Source organism: Sturnus vulgaris, chromosome 8 (genome assembly GCF_052056855.1).
Source record: "Sturnus vulgaris isolate bStuVul1 chromosome 8, bStuVul1.hap1, whole genome shotgun sequence".
Lineage (NCBI taxonomy): Eukaryota > Metazoa > Chordata > Aves > Passeriformes > Sturnidae > Sturnus > Sturnus vulgaris.
The window spans coordinates 21752981-21774678 of NC_142250.1; the positions used below are offsets into that span (position 1 = coordinate 21752981).

The window sequence follows — 21698 nt, forward strand, 5'->3', positions numbered from 1 at the left end:
CACCAGCAGAAGGCAGTTTTATAACAGGAAGATGCACTAATCTTTGCATTCAAAGAGCGTGGATAAATGCCAAGAAACACCAGTTCTGTGATAGTGCAATGCCTGGAGCTCCTGTCTGGTGAGGTACACAGGTCACCTGGCTGAAATGAATACAGCAGCTCAGGTGCTTCAAGTACAACGTGTACATAACTGCTTCACCAAATCGAGATCTATCTTGGGTGTTGTTTATATCATTAGCATCATTAGCATGCTGCATTCCTGACATTGACCTTTCAAGGTGTCTCTCCTCTGAACTATCTCCCAGTAATCCGAGTACATCCAAACTTGTCTTCCAGTGCCCATCATACCTATGCCCTCCCTTTCCCTGAAATGAAGCTGGACATCAGGTGGCTCCTTTACCACTCAGAATATATATGACATTAGAGGATGAGTCCCAGAACTAAAATAGAGTATGTGCTAGCAACACAATCTTTCAGAACATTTTTTCCAAACTTAAGTACAGCAACGCTATCGTTCCCCCCTAGTGGTATGTTCTGAATCACACTGCCAGGGTTTTTTTCACAGCAGTTTTGTACTCCTGCTAAATGTCTCTGTGACAAGAGGCAGCTCTGGCTTTTTCTTGTGTTCTAACAGCTTATCTCAATCGGTTCAGTTCTCTGATTTTTATTTGGGAGATTGTCTTGAAATCCACAACCCTAACAGGCTGCATAGAATGCTTCTAGTTTAGTGGGAACATATCAGAGCAGGGACCTGATGCAGAAAGAGAAATGTAGACGTTTGCTTTTAGAACAAAAACTGTTTAAGGAACTGTGAACTTCCTCTGGACTCATTTTTTTTGAAGCTTACTTTTCCCTGTTTTTGCTTACCTTTTTATTATTATTATTTTTTAAACAGCTTGATATATAAAACTGGCTCGGCAAAACCAATGTGGAAGCTTTAAGTGGATAGATCTTCCTCTGCAAATGGTACATAAATCCAGAGCCAGAGTAGCTTTACAGGAAACCTCAGTCCTCTGAGGGGAAACAGAAACCAACTTCTCACAAGTGCTACCGAAACACCACAGTTGATTCATCTTTAAAGCATCCCATCCACGATTACTAAAAGAATAATAAAGTATAGAATATTCCTTGATTATCCCAAGTTTCTATTTTAAAATTGTGGCACCCAGAAACCCACTTTAACCAAAGGCTGGGATCTAAATTAACCTAACAGTAAATGCTTTTAAGCTAAATGTCATGTAAACAAAGGCAGCACTATTGAAATAGCAGAAATGCACTGGTTTGTATCAGCTAAGACTCTTGGCTTATCACTATTGCTCAATATTGGAGGGGGAAGTAGTATAATGAGCTTGTAACCTTGTACAGGATGGTAACCACTCAATCACCTTTCATCAAGTGATTTCTCGTTAAGGTGGTAATAGCAGATGGCCAGTGGGCAATGTGTAACAGGAATCTGAAAAACTCTTACCACTCCACTGAAGGATAAGGGCAGAGCAATCATCTGCAAGGTGTGAGGCAACTGGATATTGTCACCAAAATCCTCCACAGAGAAAACACGAAAGGACAGTAGGCTCAGCATGACAGGGAGAAAACTGTGGCACACCCTGTTCCCTGCTACCAAAATGGAACTGTCTGCCTAGAGTAAAGAACACTTGTAATTAATTTTTCTAAGTGATTAATAGTAGAGTGAAAGTATCACGTGTGATAAAAATGATATTGCCACCTCCCATCAAGTGTGTGACCATCATGTTCTCAATGGTGTCACTGCTCAACTCATCTATCTTACATTTTCCAGCTCTCTGCCCTTGGCTCTGTCCATGCACCCATAGATGCTGCCCTTGGATGCCACTGTGCCTGGCTGCCTGTTGTCCTTTTCCTGCTGCTAAATAAGTAAAGGTATGGAAAAATCAGTAGCTGAGGAGTGGCTACGCACCCAAGAGGTTATTGAGCCAGCAAACTGTTCCACATGGGTGCAGCCAAAGATAAATTCGTGACTAAGGTACACAGAAGAAGTACAAACCCACAGGTTACTCCTCCTGGCTTGGTGATGTGTTAGTGTGTAATGGCCTGTTTATTCTGCAGTGTGTGTGCACCCAGCACACCTTATATATCCACATGCAACAGAGCAGGATATAATTGCATATTGCAAGGAATGCATTTATTTCCTCCTCTTTCTTTCTAGCCGTTGGTTTTCCATAACAGCCAGGAAACACTTTTATTTGTCTAACATATACTCTTCAATACTTTTGTCACGAATTTAGCTGATTTGGGAATCAGTTAACTGTGATATGATAATTTTACCACTCATGTTCTAACTTTTTCAACATAGCAATATGTATGTCTGTCTGCTTTTTCTAAAATGGTCAAAGAATTGCTACACCATCTGATTAGAGACTACTTATCAATGTGTATTTTTGTGTCTAAAACTGCTAAAGGGAAGTACATTGTCTTCTCAGAGGAAAAAAAAATCCCATAAATTTTTTTTTACCTAGGAATATTAAGCCAGTGAAGTACAAAATTAGAATGTAAGACATTATTAAATTAAAAGATGATCTTATAATTCCATTTCTTCAGATTGTTACTGAAGAAACAAAGAATTCATAGTCTAGCAGGTTGCTGGTCTGGCTAACACAGTTCTCTGGTGTCAAAACTCAAACCAGCAATGAGTCAATAGTTGCATCACTTCAGATAAGCTTTAAAAAAATCCTCTTCAAATTACATAAGTGTTGGGGATTTCACATAACAGAAAAAAATACAACTGTGATTTCTATTTCAAAACAAGGTATTTTAATGTATCTGAGGCCATGGGCTTTATCACAATAGCATCTCTACAACACGTGAATCTAGGTAATTCATATTTATGGATCTCAGCTAACAAGCAAGTCTAGCAAAACACATCAGAAGGGTTTTTATCTGTGGTCAAATGGGTTTATCTCTTGGCTGCTTGCCTTTCTAGTTACCAATATCAGGTCAGGGTCCTGCTGCTCCAGCACACCTGTGCTGATGCTGTTCATGTAACCTCTGACTACATTTGTGGTGGTAAATGATGTACATTATTCCCTCAGCTACTGCAAAAAGGCTTTTCTGTGGAATTGTCTTAAAGGTTTCTACTGTTCAGAAATACTCCAGAACAACTCCAAGTCAGGCAGGAAAGGAAAAGTGCTTAAAGTGAATGCCTGCTGCAAATCCTGGCTCCCTGAGTCCTGAACCAGCACTGGCCACTTGCTCTGCAGTAAAGCACGGCCAGTACTTTTGAATAACAGCAAGGGAGAATTCATCTTCACTCTGGAGAAGCTGTGGCATTTTTAGACTTTATTTTTATTTAGAATTTCACGTTGTCTAACTTAAAACCTCCAGTTACTGAATTTTGGTAAAGAAGCTCCTAAGTACTCCCTCTCACGCCAGTAGCACAATGCCTTTTTCTCTGCAAGAGGTTACTGTAGATTTGGGTGATAGAAACATCCCTTTGAAATGCTGCATGGCATGCACAGGATAAAATCCAGGTCCTAGCTGTCCTTCACTCCACTTACATAGCAAAGCAGCAGCTCAGGAGGCACTGCAGAGCTCCATCAGGCAGCAGTGCAAGCCTCCACAGGCTGTACCCGAGGAAGTGATGGTCACTTGCAACTGGCTGCTTCTATTTCGGGAATTCCACTCTGCAAAGGTGTCAGGTAGCATGTGGGGCTCTAGACAGCAGTGACCAAATAACATCCAGCCATTGCTTTTCCTTGTAGCCTTACAGTAGAGCACATGTTGAACTAGTTATCCATCAGGATTCCCAAATCCCTCTCCAGGCAGAATCAACCAAATTACATTCCTCCCAAAGGGAGACTTTGGGATGCCATCCAGTCCAATTTTCTGCTCAAAACAAGGTTGAAATTGAATTCAGGTAAGGTTGTTCCAGGCTTCATCCAATCAGATCTTAAAAACCTCCAAGGAAAGAGATTTCATAACATCCTTGGCCATCCTGATCCAATGTCTGAATGTCCTCATAGCAATTTCTTTTTCCTTATACATAGCTGAAACTCCCCCATGTTCACTTTATGGTCATAGTGTCTCGTTCTCTTCCCTCTGTAAAGAGCCTGGCTCTGCTCTCTTTGTAACCTCCTCCTAGGCTGTTTTTACTTTCCCTGAAGCCTTGTCTTCTCCAGGCTTAACAAGTCCAGCTCTCCCAGCCATTTCTTAGACCATGAGTGCTCCAGGCCCCAAGTATCTTGGGACTGATTTTACATCATTGTTTGGACACGTGATGAAAATACTAAATGATGTTGTACCAGGAACTGATCCTTGTGGGAATCTGCTGGAAATAGTTCCACTCGTTACTCTCACCACTTTGCAATCTGTCAGTGAGCCAACTTTTAGTTCTTCCAAAGTGCATCCTTTTAATTCCATACAATGCATGCTTTTTAATCATACCAACATATGCCATGAAATGAAATGCCTTTGGCAAGACCCAAGTAAACTGCATTAACATGAATGCTGCTCTCAACCAGACCTTTCATTCTGCAAAACGACACTTTAAAAAAATATTTGCTTTGCATCTAGCCCCACAGATTGGCATCCATTTCATGTAACTTGTCTGATTTTGTCTTGAAAAAGCTTTGGTTAATTCTTCCCTCTATTTTTCCAGAACTGAGACAGGTCAGCCAGCTTGTTGTTAACTCTCTCATCATTTTCAGCCAGCCAAAAAATCTTGGGAGCTAAGGAAAAATGAAAACGAGCTGACCTGTTTTACTGGCATGAAGCTGTGATATCTTTGGACGCAGCCCAAGTGGATGCTTTATCTAAGGGAGGATCCTGCTTCTTGTGAATAAAAGGGAGCTTAGGAAATCAAGGTGATCAAGGATTGGATGGATTTTGCTTTAAAATACAAGGATGCTTTCATAAAGCATTGATTTTGTTATCTCTTAGCAAAACAGTAGTGTGTCACAACTCTGTTATAAGACGTGCACTCAGGCAGCATCTCTCTTTCTCATTTGTTGGAATCATATCCACTATAATGTTAGAAACAGCTTGAGGAGAATTTTAAAATTACTATTACCTGGAAAAAATAACTTCTATGTTTTTATTTTGGGGTTTATTGGTTTGGGTTTTGGTTTTGCTTTTAACATTTTGCAATTAAAATGTAAATGCGTAAATCTGCTTCACATTAAATTTGCTGAGAAGCTGTTTCTCCCTTTCACAAGGTGTTGTTGGCAGTAAGATATCACTGGATTTTTATCCAAGCTATGTTTAACAAATATCTCCTTTGATTCCGACAATACCAGTGAGAGTGGAAAAACATTGATGCAAATTTGGAATTACATTACATCATATGTTGGTCATCCTCTTGGGGCTAGAGGACACATACTTCTGTGACTGCAAATAGGAGAAGAAAATGTTTTTTCTCTTTTTTGTTAGTTTATCATAGGTATATAGCATATACGAAAAAAGAAGTTTAATTTTGGGGACGAGAGTAAGTAAAACACCAACAAAAAATAAAGCAAGCAAAAAAAACCCAAATGCACCTCTTCCTCTAAAATTTCATAATCAGAGACAAATTTATGTCTGTGATGAATTTGGAGAAAAACCTTGTGTCCTTCTCTAATGCAGAAGTTTAACAGGAGTCTGTTATGAAACTGGCATAGAGTTTTTTAATTCTGTTTCATTGCAGGTTCAGAAAGTAGGGACTGCATGCAAAGAGGGGAAAGAGGAGTGAATGATCTAAGTTGGTTTCTCTGGGTCTGCAGACTGCAATGTATTTATCTGCAGACACTATTTTTAGGAAGTTGCTATTTCACAAAGGAAAATATTAAAAATCTCCCCTATAGCTATTGAGCTATTTTGTCTCAGCCAAGGCATCTTCACACCAGAGCCAGCTGGATAAGGAGACCATGGGGTAGGCCTTTTCCACAAAAAATCTGTTGTTATCCAAAGGAGCTAGAGAGGTGACTAGGCTGTGACCAGGACCAGCCAGTTCCTCCTGAAGCTCTGCCCATATCTAATTCACATACCCTGTGAGAAATTTGCTATGAGCTCTGCTTCTTTTTTTTCATGTTTTTTTGACCATCTGTGTGGCAAAGACAGTGTAGGCATAGGCTGTTCTCACTCTAAAATCATAGAAAGAGCAGGAAGATCTTCTTTCCTTTCTTCCTTCTTTTCCCTCTCCCTAGGGCATCGATAGAGAGGATGCAGGACAGCATAAATCCAAATGAAATGCTGGATTTCGTGGTGAGGAAGCATAAAAACAAATACATGCTTTACTTCTTCTCATGGATACGAGAAAAGAAAAATTAAGAAACTGAGATACTGAAGGGCACGGTCATTTGTCAGTGCCCAGTTTTTCAGATGGCCAAGGTTATGGCTGAGTGACCACGGGAGTGAATACATTCCCAGAGGTTCCTGCCTGAATGGCAATGAAGAGGCCACTGCCTTCTCTGACACTTGGATTCAGACCACTGGGTTGTCTTTATTTCAAGTGAGTGGCCAGTAAATCCTGTTGAGTAACCTTATGTTTTCATACAGTGGTGTGTGATGAGGAAGGGAAAAGGCATTGCTTTCCCACTAAGAGCATGAGTCAGAGAACTAGTTTGGAGGAAATGAGAAATCACCAGGGGCTTTGCCAAGAAACTGCAGCTTGTGAGACGTAGCACAGTTCAGCTAGTTATTTTGTTTTCTTTGTATTAATTCTCTGCAATTCTTAGTTTTGGCAGAAAGTGGAAAAGAAATATTGAAACACTGGATGTCTAAAATTCCACCTGGCTCCTGGCTTTCCTGAAGCAAAGAGGTGTTGGGCATCTCTGACTGACTACAACTTTGTCTGAATTCTAGCTCAAATAGGTATGGAAAAATTTTTCCTTTTCTTTTTCAATATTCTTAAGCCTCATTTGCCAGAGGACAAACACATGGTCACAGTCTGAACTCTTAGGTTTGTATGTGCTGGCTCAGAATGCCAGACTGCTAAGGTTAGAGCCAGGTACAGGTGAATTTGTGATTATCCTTGCAATTTCCTTTTGGGCTTTCCTCTTTTAGTGTTTGATCACAGAAATCAGTAGAAATGCTTTCCCTGCCTTTTGTGGGGAAAAAAATTCACTTGAGACGTATGTGACATTTGTCACCTCCTGTCAGAAATCCCTACCAGGTGATCTAGAGAGTTGCACAGATGGAAGATAGAAAAGATGTTGCTTTGATCAAAAGCCAATCAATAAGTCAGGAGCAAGAGAAAAACTGTATTGCAAAAAGAGCCAAAATAAAGCACTGTCATGTGTTTTGAACATCTACCCAGCACTAAGATCACTACAGCTGTATTCTATGTCCAACAATGGTCATTTGATTTTTGAGGGTTCCTGCCATGTGCAGCCTCTATCCCAGAAGCACAAACACAGGGACTTCATACACGGACTCTGTAATGCCAGTTGAAGAAATGAATCCCAACAGGCTGCATCCATGCTTCCCTCAGCTTCATGACTGAGATTTCGTGGAAACCTGTACAGCTTAGTGCTGATGAGACTGGGAATTGTGCTCTTTTCACTGAGGGTTTTTAAGGCAGGAGGAGCACCACATTCTGTATCAACTATAAATTATTGATGAGAGGACAAAAGCATCTTCTCATCAGCAATAAGTGCTCAGTGGAATGAGCTCTCAAGGCATTACAGCATCATTCACAGTAACACAGTGCTGTGGAGCACACCTCCAGCCTGTTGAACCAAACAAATTAATCCCAAGTAAAACAACAGACCCCTCAACCCCAGATGACTGAGAAAGTCAAGTCTACTACTAAAAGCACTTTACAAGTGCAGAGGACTTTCAATTTATGGTTTGTACAACAAGAAACTAGGTGTGGGAAAATGATAAATTTTAACCTTCAGATGAAAAATGTGTAGATGAAGCAGTTCCCAGATGAAAAACATAAGTCCATGGTGCCAGATTTGACTTTTACCGTCTGAACAATTTTTTAGAAATGAGGAATAGTCATGCGAAGGTGATTTTTCCCAGGATAGAATTTCTAGACAATTGCAGCATTAAATTGCTCAGATTTGAATTACCTTGAATCAAGCAGCTGCAAATAGTTCTATGGTCCCAGTCACTGAAGAATGCATGTTGGAGTGCCTGCTTCTCTGCTGCTGGAAGGAAACAGTCATAATGCATCTTCCCATGCTAGCTGTAAGCTAACAACAAAAGAAAAAAAAGGCAACTTTTGCACTTAGTATAACATGATGAAAGCATATTCACATTTGTAATAATTTATGACTTTACTGATCAATTTTCTATTGACTTTTCAAATTTTTTTACTAAGCTGCATAAGCAATAGTGCACATGCTCATTACGTTCTTGGGCAGGAAATTATTCTAGACAATAGATGAAAGCAAATCCAATTTTGCTTTTCTCTTTATTAGAAGTTGGTAAATACATAGCCATCAACCCAAGAAAAGCAGCAGCCTTGCTGTCTGGGTTATCTCTTCATGTTTTTGCTGCAGTACCTCACCTAGCTTTTCTAAAATTTATACCATCTACACCCAGACCCCATGGCCCCCATCAAAACTTTTGATACATGCATGAAAACTATGACTGCATGTTTATTTGGTGGCTGTTTGTAACAGAATAAAGGCATTGAAAAAGCTGTCTTTTTCCTGGGTGCCAGAAGTCATTTATTAATAAAACGAGGGGAAAATAGTAGTACCTTGAGTATAGGGTTAAAATAGAATTTTATTTGCTTTTAATTACAGCTGTACATTTGAGAAGGGCACTTTTTAATCTCTTATCAAAGCATTCTATTTTTCTTTGATCTAACTGTAATTTATTGAGTGCACTTGCCACCAGCATCTGTAATCCTTCTTAAAATCCCTCTATGCATTCCACTTTCTTTCAGGCTGGCCTTTTTCAGTCCATCATGGTGAACATATTCTCCCTTTTGTTTATATGTGCATCTTCCATTTGTCTCCGTTGGGGTTAGAGGCACTCACAAATAAACAGTCCTTTGAAGGATATGTCTTCTTTGTATTTTGTTTCATATGATCATTAATTAATATGATTATTTGCCACTCAGGGAGATCTCAGTTATCTATACTATTGGAGCCTTTAGAATGGGGGGAAGAAAATCTCCAAACATTTTCTTGTTTGTTACTGTCTAGGAACAATGGCAGGGACATGTAGCAGCTTTCCCAGACATTGCAGCACTATCACCGAGTGATTGAGTTTCATTGGCATCGTTATGATGTTTTTATGGAAAGAAAACTAAAATTGAATGTTTTGAACCTGTAAAATGTTGCCTCTGTCACCTGTCAGTGCCAAGGTAAGTGACCTTAGTAGTTAGAAGCAATCCCATGACTGTTTTGTACCCTCAGTGAAGTCCTGGTCTTCCTCACACACACAAGGCATTTTGCACTGATGGACTGTCCCAAAACCCCTGACTTGGCACAGAAGTCCTCCAGTGAAGTGTACACTTCTGAAAATGGTATCTAATACATTCTGAGACTACAGTACCCAAGTCTTACTGAAAATAAAACCAAGCAGAGTGGGCTGTAGTAATTACTTAGCCATCAGAAATCACAAGGGGACTAGATACCAACTCAGAAACAGAACCATGAAACTGGCAGGCTCTTGGTCTGAGTGTATCTCCATGTTTATTATGAAGTTACGGATGGGTGGAGTCAGTCCATGCAGTGCCTCTAGAATTTTTTTAAAGTATAAGCCTAAAAATACAAAACTGAACAGATGTGTGTTTTAAATTTTCATGCTTCCAACATTTCATTCAAGCAAATAACTCAAAGGTTTTGGGAGGAAATGATAAAATTTCCCCGTGTATTTTACAATGTTATATTTATTTGTCTTTCCAGGTAGTATAGGTTTCAGTTCATAAGTTGTAGGAGTTGAAGTCTACTGCCTAAAATTCATGGTCTCCTGAGATGTCATAAATGAGTTTGAAACTTCCCCAATAATCAGCTTTTACCTTCAAGCAGCTAAAATCCAGATGGCTGAAGCTAATACATCCAAAACAAAGATGAAGCTTACAGGAGAAGCCCTTGACCTATTCCACTGTGATATAAGAGCACCATCAGATAAAAAGAGAAATCCCAAAATCATAGGTTAATGTGCCTTTTGAAAACCCAGTAACTACAAATAGGTGCTACCTTCAGTGTTTTCACAGAAGGTTGTGCCATGGTTGTGCTGGACTTAATCCTGGTTGCCTCAGTTCTCTTAAGATGGAAACCAACAATTTCACCCCCTCTTTGACCAGCACACAGCAAATTTATCTCATTTTTGTCCTGCTGGCTGTGTGATGTCAGCTAGTGGGACAGTTCTTCAAGAACTGTCACATGAAGAACAGCATCCATATGGAAACCATGCCTAGATGCAATAAAATTACCACAAACCACCATGTTGAAATGCACAATTTGTGCCAAGACTTCTCACTTCTCTTTCAGGACAGCCAACTAAACACAAGAACTCAACCACAAGACATCCCAGCTGACAAGAGCAAGTTAGTAATACCAGTCCTGCTCACAGGAGAGAAAATGAAACTTCTCTGAAGTTTCACGAAGTGCTTCTTGCTCTAAGCATAGATTAGTTTCCACAATCATCTCATCCCATCTTGCAAGGACAGTTGTCTGTGAGATTTCTGCTGGGCTGAGCTAGTGCAGAGTTCTCTTTGATCTTAGAATACCTCCTCCCTCATTAAGATGGCTTGAGCATAAGTGATGAAAGGGAATAGCTCTTTATAGTATCTTTAAGAAATGACAGGATGTATTTATTAGTCATAATAGTCATGAGAAAGAGAAGCCAAGTAACTGTCAGAAGCATCAGTCAGAAATGGACAAACTCAGCCACTGTAGGAGCTGAACGTGGAGCTACAAACACAGTTCTTGATCAGAGCAAGTGCAGCACCACCTCCACAGCCTCTGGAGCTGCAGGTTCATGGAGCCCCTCAGCCCAGGGAAAACATGTAGGGTCAGAAGTCTGCAGGGTTTTGGCTGAGGACTAAACCTCAGCAGCTGTTGACTCGCCCTTCTACAGTGTCTGCACAGGGAATGCAAGACCTTCACCCTAGAAATTATTCCCAGTTGCAGCTGCTAGATATTCATAACAAATGTCTAATGGCTAAAATTGTTGTGTGGTGGACAGTGTCAGCTTTCATGTCATATGGGGACAATTGTGTATTCTGCACTGTGGCTGGGATGTGTCACCCTAACATCATCTGAAGCTGTATCCCTAGCCCAGGAACTGCTGTTACTGAGCAGTAAGTTCAGACCCCTGCTGATGCTTTCTTTGTATCAAGTTACTGTTTTCTAACACTGTAGATATACCAGAACTGAGTAGCTGCCACTGTGTCTCGCAGTGAGAGAGAAAGTGTAACTGTAGTTGCCCTGTCTATGAATTACATTTGAATCAGATTCAATTCCAGGTTACAGCAGGACAAGGGACATGCACATCCCATTCCAGAGTGGATCCAAAGGCAATGTGCCTTTTGTGCTGACAGGGGGTATCACCACGAGAAAAGACAAGGAGGGTTTATTCTGTTGATGCACACCACCAACGTGAAGTTTCTGCTCTGAAACCTTTTTCTTCAGAATCACAGAGACTCTGAATATTCTGAGTTGGAAGGGGCCCACAAGGATCACCGAGTCCAGCTCTTACATACAGGGACTGAGCCGTGACTGGCATTGTTAGCACCATGCTCCAGCCAGCTGAGCTCCAAGTAATCCAGAGTCAGTCCTGTGGGAAGAACATGCCTTTCTACTGGTTTACAGTGTAGAACTAACCTGAAATAGTGTTCCCATGAATCAACCAATGTTCCAACCCCCAGAATCTTACAAAAATCTTCTTTTTGTTAAGATACAGTGAGGTGCCACAGGCAGGCTGAGGAGATGGGAAGCACAGAGACACTGCTGTAATGTGTGGGGATGCAGTGCTGCCCATGACCAAGAGTACAATGCACCTGACCCATCGGAGCTGCTGAGGACACACTGCACCAGCTCTGTGCAGCTCCAGGGCCTTCAGGGCACCTTGCTCCTGACACAGCTGCTTATATGTCCTGTTCAGATACCTCCTGGTATGCTGGACTTAGGGAAAATACCTGGAACAATTGTGTTGTGTGCACAACAACAGCTTGTCTGCGTTCAACAGCCAAATAAGCAGAGGTTTCCTCTTGAAGTGGTAAGTTGCATATTGCCAGCTTGAATCAGTAGAATTGGTGCATCTGATAATCATATGTGATTATCTGTCTTTTCCCAGCTCTAAATCTAGATTAGACAGACAGAGGTTTGAACTCAGGGCCAAAAGCTCAGACAGAAGAGAAGGAAACATCATTTGTTTTCTTTGCTTTGTAAGAGAAAAAAAAACATTAGAGCCCAGTGCCTTTCCTGTGGAAGGACAGGACACCTTGCATTAGATGCTATCATCCTTTAAGAGGTTCTGGGATTATTTTTGAAATGACAGAAACAACCACAGGAGTTCTTGCTTGTTTACAGGACAACTGTTCTCACAAAATAAATCCAGCAACAAAGGGGAGTGGCAGGGAAAGATGGATAGTATTTGGTTTCACTAACAGTCTAGTCAGATGAAAATATCTCCCCTATTTCTGACCCTCAGGGTGTGTTGCTGGTCAAGTGAAGCCAACTTGCATGATATTCAGCCAAGAGAGCACAAATTTTGGCCTGATGAGGTGCTGAGTATGAGATTTATTACACCATATTTATGTGTATAGAATCGATTTAAAGAAGCACTGCCATATTTGCTATCATGCAGGTAGATGGCCTCACCCTGAAATGCACTCAGATCTCTTGCCTGGTGCTGAGTCACTTCACTCCTGCAGGAGTTAATCACAGCTGGGAGCTTTGGATATCTTAGGGTTTGCCTCATACAGAGTGTGATGTACAGGATCCTGCTGACAAACCTTCCTTCTTCCCTGCAGTTTAATTTTAGGATTTTGCACTGGTGTGTATCTTGTGTCTTCTTTTGTCATCATACACATAAATTAGGGTGGAATTCTTACAGAGAGATGAGGGGTAAAAGTCCTTTTTTGAGCAGTTTTGCCATAGCTAAGAGAAGTTTCTAATGCAAAGCAGAAAAATAGTGTTTGTCCTACAGGAACACCAACAGTTAGCAGAACTTTGAGTCAGTAACGCCTCTTCCCCTGTCTCTGTTGTGCATCCTCCCTCTTGACATGCACTAATTTAATAATGAAGCAATGCCTGAAAAAATTATGATTTTTTAACATTTGCAGGAATCTTGTCTCCGAGTTTGACTTGGGTTTCGTTGAAGAAAATTGTCATAGAAAACTATTGAATTCAATCTATCACTTCATTGATCTGGATTTCTAAATTCACTTACATCTGTTCCAGAAGAGTATCAAATATTTTAAGAGCATTTCAGCTCAAATTCACACTCCAAGAAATAAACAGTTTACATGAAATGATGCAGCTGAGAAGGGAGAAATAACTCTAATGATTAGAAAATTCAGGAACTTGTTCAGAATTTAAATATATAGGTTTTGGCTTTCATGTACATGAGAAGAATCCTTCCCAGTCCCTCTAACAGCATTGTGTCTGCACCTAGGAATGTCATAAACAGATCATACCAAAAAATCATTCAAAATCACATTTCTTAAAATTACAGTCACAATATGATTCACCATGAATGCCATTATACTAAAAATAAGAGGACTGGTGATGAATTGTATTACTTTGCTGTTTCCTATATCTCTACTATTCCTTTAGTGTTTCTTTTATATCCTTTCTAAGACAGTGAATCTCTAATTCATAACCTCTAATCTTGATACTATATTCTATCATATTGAGCTGTTCCTGAAATAAACCCCTCTAGTTTTTTGTGTCATTTGTATTCTCCAAATCCCACCCACGTAATTGGAAGCTTTTGAGGCATAGTATGTGTGTTCATATCACAACACAAAAGAGAGCTCTCTATAGGCTGCAGAATTGTGGGGCATTCATCTACATAAGGTAGGAACTTATAAATCATAAGATACTTCTCTATGATAGTATGATTTAACATGATTTATTCACATTCATACCATATCATCTTAAAGCGATTGGAAACACTTCTATTTGCTTATCATTGTATTTTCAATAAATGGTGTAAGAGTTTAATAGAATATTAGGAGGCATTGATCAAGTAAGCTGTTTTTCCCCCCAAAAAATGCCTATTACAGCTCACAGATAGTTAAAACTACAACAATCTTTACAAAGAATCATTAACTGTATTCTTTTGTTTTAAATCCCAGCCACCCCTGTGCTCTGCTAGCAAGCTGTGCTGAACCAGGTGTTTCTGCTAAGGAGCAAGGACCAGCTGACCTTCTGGCAGGTAGCTCATGAGAGAGGAGAGGAGAGGAGAGGAGACCACATCATCTCCACTGAGAAGGCAAGCAGGAGTGGAGCAGCTTTAGGTGACAGTAGGCTCATTTTTAGCTCTGAAATGAGGTAAGTGCTACCTTTTATTTTGGGCTACTGTTGAGGGAGATATGCTTGCTTTGTTTACACTGATATGCTGCAGTCTTTTTACTGTGTTTAATTGTTATTTATAATGTGCCTCACAGGAGCTGTGCTTTGAAATTCTTGCCTTTGTGATCTGAGATGTTTTGTAGAAGTTTAGGATTCCTTTCTGGGTGTTTGGAATCTGTTCTTTAACCAGTTGCCTTTCCCACGGGTGACTGACAAAAAAAAAAAAAAAGGTGGTGTAAAAACTTCACCAACTTCTGTGATTCTGTAATTGAAGTTGTTTGCTTGGCTTCTAAGAGTTGCCTAATGCTTAAGGCAGAAGATAATTCAGATGAGAGGCTGGGTATAGCAGCTGTTTCCTGCAGAATAGTGAGAAAGGAGGTAAGATGTAAATAGAAACCTGAAGTTTGTGTGATGGACCACTTGTTGCTCCTCTGTAGGGGCAATTTATTCAGGGGGATGAAGGAAAAAATCCCACGTTTGCTTTTATGGATGGACCTGCCTTTGTCTGCTATAGCCTTTTAGTTCCTCATTTGAAAGAAAAAAGCCTTGAATATTCAGATGGCCAATCTAACATTTGCCATAAAGACCCTACCCTCTGCCCCCTTAAAAACCTGCTGTAAATCTGAGCTCATTACACCCCTTGTTCCCTCTTTGATCCCAGTTTCTCCCCTCAGGCTGCAGAAGAGATGAACTAGGAAACCACTGAGGCACGGGGGCTGCCCTGAGACCTCCTACTTGTTGCAATCTATCTATGAAAATTACTGCCAAGTATTCCAGGGGAGGGGGAAAGAAAGGGATGTGGGATGCTTGTCTTGAAATGTTCCCAGCGTCCCATATGCAGAGATGCTGATGTTTGGCTGGAGTGGGGCACAGAGGAGCTCTGCAGCTGCCCCCATGTGCCCCCTGCTCAGGGGCTGGCTCCTGGAGGCAGCAGCTCCTCTGTTTCTGTGACTTTGGGAGAGGCCAGCAGTTGTTTCTGACAAGTGCCTGCTGGCATCAAGCTGTGTTTTGACTGGGAGTACTCCAATATCCGCCTTAATGCTTATTCATAGGTAGTCAGGAGCCCAAAGCCATGTTTAGTCAAGTTGCCAAATACAGCATATGTGAAGGAGTTTGATTTTTGTAGATGTTTTTCTCTTTTGGTCTTGCTGCTTCGCCAGAGTCAGAGGGCTCTCCAGCACTCCTCAGTCTCTGCCTCTCTGTAGCCACCAGCAGGTCTTTGCCAAAAACCTGAGTTTATCATTTACTTTTCTGAGGGACCACAGGCCTACAGACAGGGCAGGGGACGGTGTGCCTTGTGGCTGTGATGGTGCACTGTGACTTACCTTTCCCCTCAAACGTTTATAAACATCACTGATTGTTTGGTACCTCCTGTACCTGTATCCTGTGGCCCCCAGAGCAGATGAGCTGGGTGACTAAATCGTGCTTGGCTGCAGGCAACAGCCAGAGCCTTCCTGTGACTATCCAGCAGTGCTAACTCCACAGCTCCTTGTTACAGGCACCCTCTGTGCAGACACTAATTGTTCCTTTCCTGTCCCCTGGCAGCAGGCAGGCTGCAGAGGAATAATGCACAGCAAATAGTTTGACTCATGCACACCTTTAGCCTCTGCTCAGCAATGAGACCTGCATTCACACATCAGCTTACGGAGAGATGATTTCCATAGCAACAGCCAGGATATGTGGGATAGTATGAATGCTGCCTTGGAGAGCATATAAAGCACCTTCTTAAGAAATAACTGACTATGCAGGCTCTGGAAAAAAAAAAGTAAACCACTCACTGTTGGCTGTGTGAAGGGAGGGTTGTGTAATTTTTTTGTCTTGTTTTTTATTGTTGTAAAAAAATTATATTCATGGGGTTTTTTTAGATATCACTTTTAAAAGATGACATTCTTGGTAAAGAGAATGGGAGATTTCTGCTTTATATAGACTGTTAGTGGATGCAGAGAGCATGGAAAGATCTATGGTGATTCTTCAGCAACAGAGAGAATTTAATACCCTGAGCGAAGACCTGATAGGCAATTACCTGAGGCAAGCACCAAGGGAAAGGGAAGAACGACTGCTCCATTGATTGAGGGGCTGGGAAGCAGGATCAGCTGGTGTTCCCTTTAAGTAACAGGTTTTGTGGTTATTTCTGTGGGGCAGACTTTCTGCTATCAGGAGACAGAGAGGCAATGCTCTAGTACTTGGACATGTAGAGAAACAAGATGGGAAATATGCATGAAGGAATTAAAACCATTTTTCTCTTGGTTACATGCATATGTGTGTCTTCTTGCTGTTGTCCTGCTTCTTTTCCTCTTTGTTTTTTTGGTTTTGTTTGTTTGTTTTGGGGGTATTGCACAGCTCTATGTATCCACAAAGCAGCCCAGTGCCTGGACACCCTCACCAGGCTTCTCTGGGGAATGTGGCAGACAAGTGCATTGGCTTCTGTAGGGTCAGGTGTTACTGCTTCAGGAGGGTTTGCCCCTTCCTTGGCCCTTTCACATCAGGGAGATGTGCTCCTGGGCACACATCTGCAGCCAGCTCTGTGGTGCCAGCACTGGTTACCTGGATACAAACAGCTCTGTCTTTCCAAATGGCATGAGACTGGAAGGAATTGCCTCAGCTCATTATAGGTGAAATGAATAAAAGTAGCAAGGCTGATTTCATCACTTCTTTACTAAGGTGATATGTAATCAACAGTGTGTGCTGCACTGCAGCACAAGTTTCTTAAAAATAAACAGTTTTGGAAGGGGAAGAATTCTTCACTTTTCAGAAGTTCAGCGATTAAATCAAATGTTGGAAACAGTTGAAACCATTGGAAATCTTGAATCTTGCACTTTATCTGGATGCTGCTGATAAGCTCCATGTGCTATTGAATTCCTGCCCTTCCACACATTAAGAGATCTGGATGAGTCTGCACAGCCCATCTACCTAGATCTTTTTTAACCTTTTGCTAAATAATTACTATTCCTAAAAGATTGTCTTGTTGACTTATACAACCAGCTGATATTTTGTCCACCTGGTACTTTTTCAGGGAGAAGGGCAGTGTGGGGACAGTGACAACTGGCTGTGGTTCTGTATAGGCCCTGTGTGCCTGTAAAGGAGCACCCAAAGGATTAGCTGGAGCCTCATATTTGCAGTTTCCCTTTGGAAATATGTGTGCTCTAGCTCTGGCACTTGTCCTGCGTAGGGATCCTAAATCTGTGTTTTCATACGGGAGCAAAGAGCAGGGCTGTGGGATTTCTCCTAAGAGTGGAGCTGGGAATGACAAGGCTGCCTGCAGAGGCCAATAATGTTGGGTTATCCCACGGTGTCTGCTGCTGTGGGGTTAAATCTCAGGAACAAAGCAAGCTATTTTCTTTTAATGAGTATCGTGTACTTCCAGCTTATGCTTTAATAGGATTAAACAGTCTCGGCATGGCCTTGGCAAGGTTGCACATACCCTGGGGCAGGGGAGTCTAGGCTCACCCTTTGATTCTGGCATGTGAGGAGTGTGGCTCTGTGGGCACTCTGGCAGGTATGGTGTGGCTGAATCCAGTCCTAAAACTCTGCTCTGTATGCATGCATTTAGCTGCTAACATGGATTCTGAAAAGGCAAAAGATGAGCTGGAATACTGCTTGTACTGATATAAACATTGTAGTGAGGGATGCACTTCTCTCTAAAGAGAATTGGGCTGGAGCCTTTAGTAGATCAATGCCATCTCCTTCTGCAGGAATTTTTCCCTCCTCTTCTTGTGTCTTTTATTCTCTTTTCTATATATGACTTGGCCATATAGAGACATTTAATGTCTAACCCAGTGTGACCATCTGAGAGTGTCCTTGTTCACAAGGTTGCTTATTCCAGGCTGATGTGTTGCAAAGGAGGTTGAGAGTCTGAACCAGAGTGGGATGACAGCCACAGGTTGTTTACACTTGGTGCAAGCAGCAAGTTTCACTCTGGGAGCAGGGCTCTCAGGAAGCAAGACCTGAGTGCCTCCTCTTCACTCCTCCTTCTCAGCAAATAAAATACAGCCTATTTTCATATACTTTCTTCTCCCACCAGCTACATCTCCTCTGCCCACATGCCAGCTCTCCTGGCATGTCTCAGATAGGGGAGTTGTGCACCCACATTTCAGTGCCTGGCCAGCCAATTTTGTGGAGGAAGAGCATGTGCATTTCCAGGGTGGAGATCTCCTCTTGCTGGTGTCTCTGAAGGCAGCTCTGTGGAAGTGAGTTCCAACTAAAATCAATGACTGTAGAAAACCCGTGCTGGAAGCTGTTTTTTGTCTTATCCCATGCATCTGTTTTCTTCATGGCAATGCAATGTGTCTGTGTCAAGGCTATAAAATAAGATACTTCCTTTCCAGAAATCAATTGTGAATACATCAGCTTACATTGCCGTGCATGCTGAATGGAGAACAAAAAGGAAAGAGCAGCTTGTAATAAAATTCCTGTTATTGAAGCAGTAAAGGTCCCTATGGTCTTCCACTTACCCTTTAAGAAGGTGCCTCAGCTTACCAGCACTGGTAAAAGTAGATGGCTTTAGAGTTGTTTTGTTAGAGGAAAAATACTTTAAATACAGCCTTGGATTTATCAGGTATTAGCTCCTGAAATAAGTATGAGAAAGAAGGTCTGCCTTTAATGCTCTAGGGCTCATGCTAAGCACATGCCTTTAAAAGAAATTATTCTCTGCTGCTAAGTCTGCCCCTCTGCCATCTGTCTGGGGAGGGACAGGTAGGGTGGAGCTGAACAAGCAAACAAAGAAATTCAGAGTCTTGCCAGAGGTAAGAGGGTGAGGCTGTGGCAGAAATGGGAAGATGGGGCTACACACAAAGTTGCATCCTGCATTTTTGGTAGCTCCCTTGGCAGGAGCTCAGCTGCAGATCTGGGATCCTCATGAGACTTCACTGAAGCATGACCCACATTCTGGTCTTGCAGGTGAAGAAACTTCAGAGAAGCTCTTGTGGTCCATGTGAAATGTTATAGCCAGGAGCAGAGGAGATGGAAGGGGATATGTTTGGCTTTTACTTCCAAAGTAAACTTGCCCAGAGGCTCTAGGGAAGAGAGCCTCTATTCGTGCAACTGGTTGTACCCCTTGGAGGCTTGTAGGATATTGGTGATTTCTTTCTGAAAAGGGTTTAGCTGAGATGTTATGGGACTGAAGCTTACTGGGCTGTGTCTCATGAAAGTACTCACATATTGACTGTGCCTATGGGATGTTCTCATTTCATGGCAACCGAGTGGTGGTATTCCTCCTCTTATTTCCCTACCAGAAATTGATTCTTGACTTTTTAAACAGTCTCTGAATCTATTCTCAGCTTTGACCACTGAGGGCATAAAATTCTGCTTTCATCCTTGACAGGGCCTACTGAGCTCTGGCTCTAAGCCAGGAAATTCTGCAGGTCCATACTCAAATCCATACAGGGTTACTTGTACTTTAATTATCTGCTGCTGCAGGTTGTGCCTGCAGACATCTGGAGTTCAGATTCAATCATCTGTGGGAAGATGCCTTAAAGGGTATCTCAGAAGAGCAGGGTTGAGTTGGTGCCCTTTGGGGCTTCTGTGTAAAGCAGAAAAACATCATGGATGGGTTTGGGAGGGAGGAACTAGATAAGTTTAACTTGGAAACACTTTAAAAATGGCAACTTCACTGCTCAATGCAAGAAAAAGGTGCTGAAAGTATTTTGTTGAGGAGCAAAACAGATTTTAGCTATTGTGCTGAAAGTCCTTGCGTCTCAACGTGGTGGGGAGCAAAGTATGCTGGTGTTAGCTTCCCAAGGCAGAAAAACTGAAGTCCTACCCCTGCTAGACTCTGCAGAACTTCTGGGGAGATAAAAGCATGAGCAGGTAGGTCCAGCATCCCAGCCAGCAGTGAAATAGGGAGAAAAACTTTTGTTTATTAGTGCACTAGAGAAAATGCCTCAGCTTTTCCCAGAGCAGCACTAAACTGTAAGAGACCTTGGTTAGCAGCCTCTGGGGATGAGAATTATTTAGCCTTGTCATCTGGTACAACAATGGGTGTTCTGCTGTGAACAAAATGCCTCAATGCACTGCAGAGAAAAGAAGAGCTCTCCAACACCAGCTCTTGGAGGGTAGGAGTGGTCCTCCTGCCCCACCTACATTTTATGTGCTGAGGCTTCTATAAGGTTCAGCAGACCCTCACGTTTAACAGGCAATATCCTGGTAGCTCTTCCTCTGAGTGTTTGGGAAATTGATTGGGTGTCATGCCTTGTGTTGGGAACAGATGCAGATACCCTTTGAGAGCAAAATAAAGGTATCTTTGTTTCATGCAACAGTGCACAGCAAACTCCTCCACACACACTTGGCAATTGCTGACTGCTGTCTGCACTCATGTGGGGCAGTCTGGTGCAGCATGGCCATTGCCCTGGGCTCCAGCAGCAGTGGAGCTGTGAGCAGGGCTGCAAGCAGCACACTGGCTGCCCTGAGCACTGCCCCATGTGAGTGTTGCCTCTGTTGAGAAGCTCATCTGACTGTGTCTCAGCACTGGGGGTACCCAGAGCTGGCACAGAGCAGCTTCCTGAGACTTTGCCAAGAGCAGCTGTGCCTGTAGCACCATTAGCAAAAGTAGCACTGGACAGGGATTTATACTCTGTCTACAAAGTCCATCACTCTCAATTAATCTATTGCCACTGCTCTACATTGGTGTCCTGGTGAGCTGTCAGGCAAACCTGCAGGTCAGTAAGTGCACTTACACGTGCCAGCCTGGGAAGGAGATGAATCTTTCCTGGGACAGTCTTCAAGACAGTGAAACTTTGTCCTTCAAGCTAGAGATTACTGTAGCTTTCAACAAAAAATATCCCAAGAACAAGTCATACATCCTCCAACCTATAGCAAAAACATACAGTAGGATTTATGTTCTCAGGGGGGAAAAAAGCTACCAAAGCAAGGGACTCTGCTGCACAAGCCTGGGGGAAAGTGGGGGTGGGGGATGAGAGTGAGGAGCAGAGATTGGAACAAAGAGCATATGACAGACCTTGGCTGTGTTTTCCAATGCTGGCTGGAAGGTGCTCAGCTGATAAACTGGGTGTAGGAACCTAGTCAGAGCAATGCTGAAGAGATTTCCATGGATCACTCTGCTTTGGTTACCAGGGTATTAAGCAGTCTACTTCAGTTCTTTTAGAAATTTAATTTTTAAAAGGATGTAACAGTTGATCCAACTCTGAAAGCTAAATGAGATTTCTCAGGGTTGCCTTGATCTTGTTGGATGGACCTGGAGACGATCTAGCTGTACAAGGCACTGCTTCAGGATGAACAATGTGGTTTGCTGTGTGGCACTGATTCCTGA

At 42.0% G+C, this 21698-nt stretch overlaps 1 protein-coding gene across 1 annotated transcript in view; it reads left to right on the forward strand.

Annotated features, from left to right (window-relative positions):
• Positions 1 to 14217: 14217 nt before the first annotated feature.
• PCGF5 (polycomb group ring finger 5) overlaps positions 14218 to 21698 on the forward strand; it is a 103076-nt gene continuing 95595 nt past the window's right edge. Inside the window, exon 1 of the mRNA XM_088169117.1 lies at positions 14218 to 14413. The gene's annotated coding sequence lies outside the window, so the exon portion shown is untranslated. The remainder of the gene's footprint in view (positions 14414 to 21698) is intronic.